The sequence below is a fragment of the Myiozetetes cayanensis genome, unplaced genomic scaffold (assembly GCF_022539395.1).
Source record: "Myiozetetes cayanensis isolate MyiCay16 unplaced genomic scaffold, myiCay2020 scf16, whole genome shotgun sequence".
Taxonomy (NCBI): domain Eukaryota; kingdom Metazoa; phylum Chordata; class Aves; order Passeriformes; family Tyrannidae; genus Myiozetetes; species Myiozetetes cayanensis.
Window position 1 is genome coordinate 14,861,386 of NW_026087270.1, and position 12,111 is coordinate 14,873,496.

General features: G+C 41.0%; 1 long non-coding RNA gene across 1 annotated transcript in view; it reads left to right on the forward strand.

The window, feature by feature from the left end:
* LOC126637926 (uncharacterized) overlaps positions 1–12,111 on the forward strand; it is an 85,561-nt gene that overhangs the window by 25,198 nt on the left and 48,252 nt on the right. The gene's annotated exons all lie outside the window — the stretch shown is intronic.

Below are 12,111 nucleotides of genomic sequence, written 5' to 3' on the forward strand. Positions count from 1 at the left end.
GAGGCCATATTTATCTTTTTCCCTCTCTTTTCCCTTTCTCTGAGAACATCAAGCAATTCCACTTTTCTGCATGTATTGTTAACTAAACCGTGAGAGCATACAGCAGCTTTAATAGTAAAGCAATTGTGATTACATCTTGCTTGTAATTACATTTATTTCCTCACATATGTCCAAAAAGGCAAGCATTAGTTTGGCCTGTATAGGCATGTGCTAATGGCAAGAAAATCATCTGGCAGCTTGACAGCAAGGAAAATAGCTTAGAGTCACTTAAAGTCTCTCATGTCATGGACACTCGCAAAGACTGAGAACTCAGGCTTTCACTCGCATGCTTTCAAAATCGATTGCATTTTGAGAGAGGGGGAATTTGCAGTGTGCCTTGGATTTGCATCTAAATAATCAAAATATGAAGAGATACAATCGGCCAAGGTGTGGGTATGTGGTCACAAATTTGAAAAACCCAGTAATGGCACAGTCTACAGGACTGATGTACAAATATCTGTGGGCCCCGTGCTCTGCTGTGTGTTCTCCTGGCAGGAACGCCTGCAGCTGTCCACGGAAAAAAGGTGGGCAAATAAAGAGCCCCTTGTTACAGGGAGGACTGTGGGGCTCACTTGTATCCCACATACCATCTCAGTGATTTAATTGACTCTGTATGCACAGGACAGGGCAACTCAGAGTGACCCAGAGGGTCGTGACTCGTTCCTGTTAGAGCAGGGCTTTGCCAGCCCCGGTATTCCTGGCACAAGGTGACCACACTGGTGAGCATTCTTTTCTCTTTTTAATAAAAGCCTGGCTAGAAATTTTTCAGGCAGATTTATGGCAAAACTGAAATCACATGTGCATTCTCAGTGAAGAAAAGTTTCTTACTGGAAATGGTACACGTTAAAAAGTTCTTCAGAGGCTGAATATGACATTAAACTGAGCAGTGTCCCAAATGCTGTCCAGGAAGAGTGAGAATTTTTAAAGGTTTATATAAGCCACAAACTAGGGCAACTTGCAGCAAGGTTTTCTGAAACTAGAGGTAGATTTGTATCTTCAGTCTGGTCTACTTTTCTGCTGTGATGGTTACCAATAATATTAAAAAAGTCACTGTTTTCTCCATTTGAATAAGTGAGTGCCCGCTAGAACAAGAACAGTCTCAGAAGGCACACCTTGATCCCACATTAGATCTTTCCCAGATCTGTGGGCACACACAGGACATTTGATTACCAATATTCATGGTCTGTGAGTACCCAAATTATGGCCACAGCTGTAGAGGTCATTACTGAAAATTGGGTCAAGAGTAGGTAAGTACATGAACAAATGTTAATCTGTGCACTCAACTCAGCAACTAAATGCACAGTCTTGCAAATATGTCCAATTTGATATTTTTCTTGCTTAGCTGGAGAGGAGCCACTGCATTAATCCTGTAGCCCTGTGCCAGGGGATGAGACAGGCAGGCAGACAGACAGACAGACAGACAGGGCTCGACTGGCATAAATGCACCCAGTTTCACTGGTGGGGGCTGGCGGTCGCTGAGTTCCAGTTACCAGATGAGGCATCAGCCCACTGGTTTTCGCTGAGTAATTAGGCTGGGCAGCCAGGGGAGCCAGGCTAATGCTCCTACAAAGCTGGCTCTGCCCTCCAGGCAGCACGGACAAAGAAACAGCAAAATAATAATGCAAGTTGTTTACTGGGTCTGTTGCTGCTGTCTACAAGGGTCAGGCGTGTTCTAGTTTCCTTGGGGCAGTAAAGCTCCCAGCGAATGCCAGGCACACTCCTGGCATAGCCCTCGTTGTCTTTGTGGACATCCCTCGTCCTCTAGGTGCTCACAAAATGGGCACTCATTAAAGCTTTTAAAATGGAATTTTTGAGAGGAGCTAAGAGCCAGTATAGGACTAGAACTTGGGGCTTTTTTTTTGTTTGTTTAGTTTAGTTTTTGGCTACTTTGTAGCTTTATTGTGTTTATTGTTCCCTGTCTCTCAAACCTCCCATTGAGCTAAAATCTTTCAACAGCAAGAGCACAGAGTAACTATAGTTAGTAAATGTAATTTACCTCCTACAAAAAGAGCATAAGCTTTCTCCTCCAAGCATTATAAGCAAGGTAGGATTATTATTTGCCATGGAAATGGGAGAACAGAGGAATTAGTATGGATACAATGATAAAATAAAGGTGCACAATCTGTGTTATGCTACAGAAATGAGGCTTGTCTTCTGGCTAGAATCGAGGTCAAATTACAGCATCTGAACACTGGCTGAGGAAAAGCAGAAGGTTGGACTGGAGTTTTGGTCTGTTCCCTGTGCCAGAATTTAGGGAGTGCTGAGAAATCTGCCTTTAGATCTATTTCTGGATTTGTATGCTGTGTCTCTAAGAGTTATATTAGCATTTTCCACTCTGCCATCTGAAAATGTTAATATTTAGGGGATTTTTTTCATAAAAACAGCAACAACATGGAAAATATTAACAGGAAACATTTTAGATGCTACAGGAAATTACAGCTGTGAAGAGTGTTTCATATTGTATTAGCAGGAGATTGAATGAGGCTTCTCCCCATCCAAACTTTTAAGTCTGTGAAGAGGAGGAATGTCTCAGATGCTGCTCTGAAGTGGTGTGAAATCTATGAAAAACAGGTATTATTGTTTACTTTGCTTTCATCTGCATCAGCAGATGCACTTACTTCTTAAGACACCTGAGTTGCAGAGTTCTGGGAATTGTGAATGGAGTGAATGACGTGTCACAGCTGACAGTCCCCTGTCCCAGTTTGGGCACTGCGTGGCAAAGGGTGCTGTGAGTGGGGACAGACGTGTTGGGTCCTGCCCAAGATCCTGCTTTCCAAAGTGGAGGCTGGTCTGTCCTCTGTCCCTCACATCAGGAAGGGCAGCTGGTGTTTCAGAACTGCTCTCATGGGACAAGGGGGCTGTGGAGCCACCTGAGACATCAGCTCACCAACAGCAGAGACCTGGCAAGGTCAGAGTGAGGAGTGCAGCTGCCTGAGCTGCTGGTGAATGAAGCAATGCTGAACTTTGTTTTGTTAGCTAGCTAGCATAAGTCTAGTCTGGTTATTTCAATATTAAATTTGCAGTTTCATAGTTTATACCCCTCAAGCGTTACTGTGACTCACAGAGGGTGACTGGTTTACCCTCAGATCCTGCCCGTGTTCCTACATATGTGGTTTATTTTCTGACTTGGTTGACCTAGAGAGAACATTGCTGCTGGATGAGCCTTTCCATGAGAAGACAATGTGCTCACTTCATCCTATTCGGAAATCTCTCCAGACTTAGTGCCCAGAAATAGCAACAACAACAAAAACCAGTTCGGGTTATCTCAAGAGAACTCCTCTACTTTGGAAAGTGCATAAAATCAGAGATAACCTCTGCTGTTGGTGTGTCTGTCCTCAGTCCTGTGTGTCTGTGGGGAGCCACCAGAATCCCAGGGAGCTTTGCCCGGTTTGGAGTCTCAGACCAGCCACTGCCCTGGCAGTGTGGGAGTGTGTGCTGTTCTCCCCAGGATCGCCTGCCCTTCCCTGTACATCCACTTTCCACACCCACAGGATGGCATCCATTCTACATGTGCTCATATCCACAGAACTGCTGTGCTCTGCAGTCTGCAAGGGGCGGATATACCTGATCTGCCTCAAACTAACAAATCCCCCTGTGCTTGGAAATAAAACAAACCTCAGAAGGGGGGAAAGTTCCCTCTTCTGAGATGATCAGATGCTATAATATGGTTTCTTTTGAGCCGTATTCTGTTGGGCAGACAGCTATTGATGTGGTCCCCATTGTCACTTAGGTATTTGGTCTATTCATTATTTTCGTTTATATTGTTTATGTAGAGCACCTAGAGGCCTGTGATAAGCAAATTTCACCAAATAAAATAAGCCAACTTTAGTAGGTCAATTAGCATTCTCCAAAGATCATACATTTTAGCAGGGAGTTTTGCAGTTTACTCTGTTGTCTAAGGAGAAAATGGAAAGTAGACCCCTCCCCTCGTATACAGTGTCAAATATCAACTCTAAATTAGAATGTTACTTATTCTTACTGAAACTGGGAATTCGTTGTATGAGCTGAGTAATCACAATGCCGTGCTCTGATTTCATTTCTGGAGATCATCCAATGAAAACAGCCTGTTGTTACCTACTGGGAAGGAATAGGCAAATACAGTCATGTCTCTAATATGTGTACACAGTATATCAGCGCTTTCCAGGTTGCTTGCTAAATGCAGCTTAAGAATGTTCTAAGATACAGACAGGGAGATTTGTAATGAGACCTATCCAATGTACTTCTAGAGTCTGCAGTTTGCTTTATAGTTCTAAAATCAATAAAACTTAGGTGTACCAAAGAATATAGCTCAGTAATGCAGCAGTGCAGGCTGATGGAAGTTGTTCTGATGGGGAATTTATTTTAGATTTGAAGATTATAAGCTTCCTGCTTTCCCTACTTACACAACTTCTGGCTGTTTTATTGCCCCCTTCCCTTCACTGGGTTGTCCCTTCTAAAGAGTCCTTTGAGATGCTTTTTCTTCTGCTTAAGTTTTTGTTGTGCTTTCATGATTCCTCTCTGTTTGAAACTCCCTCCTCATTTTAGGTGTATTTGACTGGGATTTTTTTCAATACTAAGAGTTCTAACAAACATAAAAACAATTAATTGGTAATACTGCTGCAGCAATACAGTATAACATTTGTATTTTTTGTGTGGTGCTACGTTGGTGTCTTTCATCTCCATGTACTAAGGTCAACCTGCCTAGAGATGGGCATTTTTACCTTTACAACTCTTCATCTGAGTAAGTGATCTAATTTTTTCTCACAGTTTTACTGACTTCTAGTTCTTGACTTGAGACTGTTGAAGTGTTTCTGGTTTACTAATTTGTGCTTAAACTTCCTGCCAGACTCAGCCAGACCAGGCCATTTGAGCTGTCTGCCTTCATGGTCTGCCTCATGTCTGCTCTGCCTGTCGGCTGTGTTTGGGAAGCTGAACTTCCCAGGAATCAGCCTCGGGAACTGGATTTTTTTTTCACCACTTTTTGGCTAAACTTGTTGTAACCAAACAAGAGAGGTGTATGAGTGGGCAGAACAGCTGGGAGAGAAGTACAGAGAATTAGGATTGCTGCTGTCTGGACTCCTGGGTTCAGGATTCACAATCCTGGGTAAATTTCACAAGCACACAGAAATGGAGTGTGGGAGAGTATGGTCACATTCATATGCTGGAGTTCAGAGATTTAGAGTCTCGAGTTCTGGAGGTTTCCCTCAGAGGTCTTGGTGTAAGTGGTCAGCAGGTCTGTGATCAAGGAGTCCTTGATCTTCACTCTGGCACTGAAGGGATGGCCAGGGATTCTGGGGCCTTCAGCCCAGGTCTGAAAGCTATTTAGATTTCTCACTGCAATTCATTTTGATGTGTTCAGTGATGATGAAAAATTAATTATTAATGAACCCATGAAAGTGACACAGCTCTTGTTGGTCAGAGTAGGAAAACAAACTGAAGAAAGGAAAGGCCCTCTTTTAAAGACGTCGAGAATTAACTATATTAATGCAAAATGTAAAATATTAGTTTTTCCAAGAAATACAGGACATAAGTACCTAAAGCAGTTCTCACCTCAGCAAAATAATTTAATTTTTTTCCTTTGGTTGCTGGTGTTGTACATCATGCTAGTCATACAATGACTGTTTCTCTAAACCAGAACTTCTTCATTACAGTCATAGATATTTCTGCTTCCTGCCTTATTGCTTCACCCATCATGCAAAAGTCATCATATGCTACGTTGCAGTCCAAATATTCCATCGCTAATGAGAATACATAAATTATTTTGATTTGTGATTGTGTTAGATTCTGAAAGCTTGTCCTTTGCTTGTGCCACAGAAATCATCCTCACAGATATTGCATGCTACATGCGGGTTAGAAGGTCAAATTTGGCAGTGGCTTCAGAACTTAATGATTCTCATCAGTGCTGAGAACCAAATCAAGAAAATCAGATACACAACAACCAACTCCAGCCTAAGAAAATCAGCTACATCCATCTGCTAATACTGTATTGATAGACTTCTAATCCTAGAATGTAAAATACCCAACCCAAGTCAAAACAAAACTGAGAACCAACTACCACCCTAAATCTAGTGAGGTTTTATCTAAATTTTTTTTCCTGGGATATAATGAATTAAACATAGTATGAAATGCAAAAAGGTTACATTGAGACATATAATATTTGAAGGTTTAATTCATTTTTCTAGTGTATAAGACACAAGGCTATTAAATTTTTAAAGCAGTGATCTCCTGAAGTCCCTACTTTATGAGGGCTTTCTTCATAAAGATAAATGGTTTCCTTGCCAAATCAAATGCAGATTTGAAACAAATTAAGTTAATGTTCAACGGTACAAGGTAGAATGGATGGGGGAACTGTTTTATTTTGCATTGTAATAACCATATACACCTAAATCAATAGCTGTGGAAAAAAAGGCAATAATATCACGTAACTGCAGGAAATGAAATATAGAGAGATGAAGGGGGGAGCGGGTTGTGGAATGAAAGGATTTGTATTGGAATAATGACATTTCATTAAAAAGGGAAGGAGTGCTATTGAATATAAGTCCATACCAGTAAATTCTATTTCTTATAATAACACTTGAGATGAGTTAAAGTTGCCCAAGTATTGTGATAAAGTATCTTGCAGGATTCCTTTCTTATATTATGCTGTAATTTTACGTTAAAAGAAAAATTTGAAATGTTAAAGAGGCAGTGTGTGTTTTGTAAAGTGCTTTCTATTTCTCCTAATGTTTCATTTAACTTGTTATATTATCCTGGGCTCCTGCAATCTGAGCAGGAGGAAGTTTATCAGTTTGGTTCTTCTGTAAGCTTGTATTAAAAAAACAAAACAAAACGAGAATCTGGCAGCAGTGAGAGGCACTGGATTGAGAGTCCTGGGGATTAAAGCCTCCTATTTATCTGCAGCACAGGCTCAGGCTGGTGAGTAACAATGAGGACTGAGAGTGGATGAGTCTGTCCTCCCTGCACTACAGGGGATCAGATTCTCTGCTGGTGTAAATCAGCAGCAGCCAGTGCTGATACACTGGGTAACTGAACAAGCTGCAGTCTTCTTCAAAGCATCTTACAAAGAAATCCTGGTTTCTCTGAAGTCAGTGGCAAAGATCCCATAGATTTCAAGGAGGTGGGGATCTTAACTTTGTTTTTTCTGTGTTTCACCCCTGAAGTCTCGCTGAAAGACTCTCCAGGTAGAAAGGAAAATATTCCACGTGCTTGACTTCAGTCACTTCCCTTGGTTTCTTTGTTCTTTTGAGGTTGACCACAAAGGGAACAGCCCCCTTGACTGGGTAACTGAGAGACACATGTGGCTGGTAGAAATTAAACCCATGCCCTACCATTTATGTCCCACTGTGTCAGATCAAGAGGAGTTAATCAGAGGGACAAATCTGTTTTGTTCGTTTGTGGAAAGAGTATCCACTGAAATGGGAACTTGGGTGTCAGTGTGTGGGCACCTCTGTTGAACCTCTGCCAAGAGATCATCTGGAAAATCACTTGTAGTGTTAAGAGTCTATAGGATTGTGAGGAGAGTAAGATTGACAGTATCAGAATACTTTTATATACAAACATTGTGGAATGTGAATGTTCTCTGTCTCAGAGCTTTTCTCTGCCGTTCTCAAACAGTGTGCGCAGACTACATGAAGCAGTTGTACCCTGCTCAGCAGTTTTTCAACTCTGTCTTTCACCAAAAACATAAAAATGTTGTGGCAGCAGGATCTGTATGAGATAGGAGTAGAGTTAGACCTGTATTTCTATATTAATAAGGAGAGGTTTGGATCTTAACTGTAGTTTATAGGGTTGCTCACTGATGGGTACAGATTAAAGAGGAGCCCATCATCATGAGAACATGGTACCTCCTTGTATCATTCTCTTGTCATAACATCAAGGCTCCTGTTTCTTGTGGTGTATTTCTGGCAATTACAGAAATCAAGTAATGCTTTACTTATGTTGCCTGGATTAATTATGCAAAATTACTGTGGCAGAAATGCATGAAAATTCAGAGGACGCTTGGATAAGACTTGGCTTTTCATTTAGGGCCTTAGAACTTGTTGCATCTTATCTCCCCATCATAGAAGAGACATTTTTTGTGCAGAGCTTGTGACTAAAATTCCTTTGAGCAGAAATCTGAACATTCCCCTGTGCACAGTTAAAGGATGAAACTTGTCCATACACACACAGCTCAGCATCCTTGTGTCCCCAGCACAATTTGCATCCGTGCTCGTTCCTCCTCGTACCCTGCACAGCCAATGAGCCATCCCTTTGTGGTGAGCCAGTGGGGGAGCTTGCTTTGAATTATTTTTGTAGTCATAATGAGCTATGTGCTTGACTTGTTGGTTCATTTGTTTTAATAAGGATGGGTAAAGCTTTCTCAAGCAGATTTCAGACCTCATTCAGTTTGAAAAACCTCATTCCTATGAGCATTCCAAAGACATACATAACTGTACTTGAGGTTGTCTCAGTTCCTTAGCCTGCCCTAAAATAAGATCCAAAGAGGAGATTGCTGAATCAGATCAACTTTCCAGAGCTGTATATTGTGAAATCTGCACCCACCTCTACCAGCAGGAATTGATGCTGTATTGCTGAATGATCCAGGGTTCATATGGGTTCATCATAAGGAACCTCACCTGAGCGCCTCACAGGCTGCGCTTTTGATGCAAAAAGTATCTGTTTCAGGAACATTATTTATAGCCTCTCCTTTTGTACATTCACCAGCTAAGGTGTCACTAGACTTTTGCCAAGGGGCCAGGAGTAAGTGGTAACATCTGAGGATTTGGCTGTGTCCCACTCAGGAAATGAGTGAAATGGGTGCTCAGTGGAATGAAATATTTTTTTAAGAATAAAAAGGCAACCAAGTACATCCAGGATCTCATATAAAATGTCACAGGTAGTTTCATTTTAGAATATGTACAATGAAACTACATCTGATTTGTGCATTGCTATTACATTTTCTGGTCTCTGTTTTTTTCTGGATAGGACACTTGGGATATGATCCTTTCAAATTGCCTTTTAATTTTACTCCCCATAAAATTAATTATTGACAAGTCCTAGAATCTGAGCCTCTCTAACCAACTGTTCATGGATTTGTCATGTACACTTACAGTAAAATTCACAAGTCACACTGTACTATGAATTATATAAGTCAGTTGGAGAATAGAAACAGTGCTGCCTGGTTTATCTAAATAATAAACACAGTTGTAATGGTAAACATTCACTCTGAACTTTCTAAGAACATCTTATAGTATAAAAAAATTTACTGCAGAAATTCTCAGATAGTGTTTTTAGATAATGGTTAAATGTAAGAATTTCACCGTGTTGCTGGAACAGTAAAAAAAGATGAAATATATTGAATAAAGATTTTATTGTGAGTTATTTGCTCAGCTCTGTAGCACCATCAATTTTTTCTCCCTATATAAAAATAATGAAGTCAATAAATGCATTTAGGTGACCTCTGAGGCTTACAAAAAAGATGTTATGAGATGGGTGAATACTGGATACAGTATTTCATTCAGATGCCGAACAGCTGTTGTGGTAGACAACGCTGGCATCCTATTTTTCACCATTGACACTCATGCAAATTGTATTTTGATTGTATATATAGTCTATCATATTGTAGGGACGTGAAAAAGACTACTGGCCTGTCAGCCCTTCTGTCCCACCTGGCTGGGCCATTTTCTAACCTGTGATTACATTCAGTAAATTGGGCACCTTGGTGACCAGTGTGAGATCCTGCACATGGATTGCCCAGCCATTCCTGACAACCAGCCTGGTGGCTGGACAGGGCTGCAGCCTCCTTCCCAAACCCACTGGGCCACATCATTGTTGTCCTGATGATTTCAACAGGCGTGTGACAGAGGTAAGAATGGTCACCTGTTTGTTTTTTTTCCCCCGGAAAAGTAGATTTTATTCCAACGCATTTATGAACATCTGGACTCTGTCCTGACCCTGTCACTGTGGGCTGTTAATTGTTCCATCTCCTTTCCAAATGAGTGATCCCAGCTTGCTGCACATCATGTCAGAGAGTAGGAGAGATTTGTTGTGGATCTGGATTGCTTGTTTGTGTTACAGGATATCTCCCACGATTCACAGAATGGGAGGGGATGGCACTACGTGCTTCCCTCACATGCGTGGTGCTCCTGGGAAGTTGTCTGCCTTAGTACCTGTCTTGCCATGAGTCCTAAGTGTTCACAGAAATCATAGGAATATTTTTCAATTAGCACTTTAGGACTACTCCTTATGCAGATTTAATATTTATACCTGTTGTGCCTTTCTTCTTTGCAGGATGATGAAAAAGAGAGGAGATATGCATTAATGTTAGCAATTAACAACATCATGAGAATTCTGTGTTAACTTAACCACATTTTCTATATATTTTCTCTGAGTTCAGTATTTGTTTTCTTTTTGGTCCGACAGCTATTCAAAAGGAGGTGCACACCTTGTCACTTATGGAATGACCTCTGTTGTAAATTGACTAAGAGTGTGTGATTTGCCCTGCAGCATCTTTTTTAAGTCATTAGTATAAATCAGTCAATAGAGTTGTTTTAGCGGCACCTGAAAAATTGCAGTAGTTTGGAAAATGTCGCACACTGTTATATGTTATTCCCTTTAAGTTCCATTGGTCTAAAACATGAGAAAATTATCCATTTAAAAAAGTAGATTACTAGTACTTTGATTAAGAAGCGTTTGTTTTAGAGTGCTGTGTGCATTTATTCAGGAGATAGTTAACAATACCTGAAGTTTTCTGCTTATTTAGAAAGTACTTCCAAAGTATTGCTCCCTGACTGCTCACACTGAAAATAAGGATAGAAAAGGATCCTTTTGACTTGCATAAGTGTGACCTCTTCCAAAACAAAGTTCCCACACTTGGGAATGTTCCAGCAGCTCTGTAGGATATTTTCTCTATACACTGATCGACCTGAGACACTTAATATGGGAAGCAAGGGAAGGATGCTGGTTGTAGGCAGAGGAATTGAGCTGTAGGTGGTGTTGACCTGGCTGGTGCAAAGAAGCATCCCTAGATTAACTGCACCCAAGAAGTTGAACAGCCACTGGAGTCTGACAGTCACAAGTGACTCACTAACATGCACTGGAACTTGTCTCTTGAATAACAAACCCGTCACTCCCAAGCAAGTTGCCATGAGAAATGCTCTCAGAAGTACATCTAGGAGCCTTCATATTCATTTGCTAGAGTTCTCTTGTTTAGAGTTACTTGAGTGAATAATTAAAAATTTTTTTTCAGAAGTTTAGAAAATTTAATCAAATCTCAAAATAGTCTTAGATCCTGAATTGGTACCAGCTTTGAAAATGCTGACCACAACAGTTCCATCATCCCCAAGATGAACCTTGCCTGCCTTTCTAGCTCTGCCCAGAAAACAAGCTGTTTAAAGGAAAAAAGCCAGGGATTTTATTTATTTTTTTTTTAAAGTTCTATAATTAAGCAATCTCAATATCCCTTTAGATAAATACGTCTTGCATTTACATTTTAACATGCACTTCTGGTGTTTGTTTAGCTTTATTTCTTTTTCACCCCATTTTAACAGAATAGAAAATGTACAGCAGGCTTTCTGAGTGCCTGCACTGCTCCAGCCTGTCACAGCCTGTGAGCTGTGACTCCAGACTCAGGCTGGCAGGATGCCCAACGCTCTCACTCGCTCAGGAGGAGTGGGTTTGAACCAAAAAAGCCAACCATTGAGAAAGATACGTTGTTTTGCCCATCCCCGCATCTATCAAAGCAATTAAAACTTAATTTTGTTCAGAAATCATGTGTGTTCATCTCAGGCCTGGGCTGTATAAAGTTCAGCCTTCCCTGGGGTCGGAGATCTGCGCTGAATTTTTAACAAGAGCTCAGCATGCACCACCTCTTGTTGAGAACAACGGGGGGTGCTTCTCGAGATTGAGTGCCTTTGAAAAATCTGATCATGTCACTTTATTTATTTATGTAGATTCGTGTGTGCACAAATATATACAACATGCCCAGAAACAAGCACGCACACATACATGACAGCTCGAGGGTCTGGATTTTCAAAGGAGCCTGGGAGAATTCAGTGAGAGATGGGTGCCTAATTAAAATTCATATCCTTCCTGCCTTTGGCATAACTTAAGCCT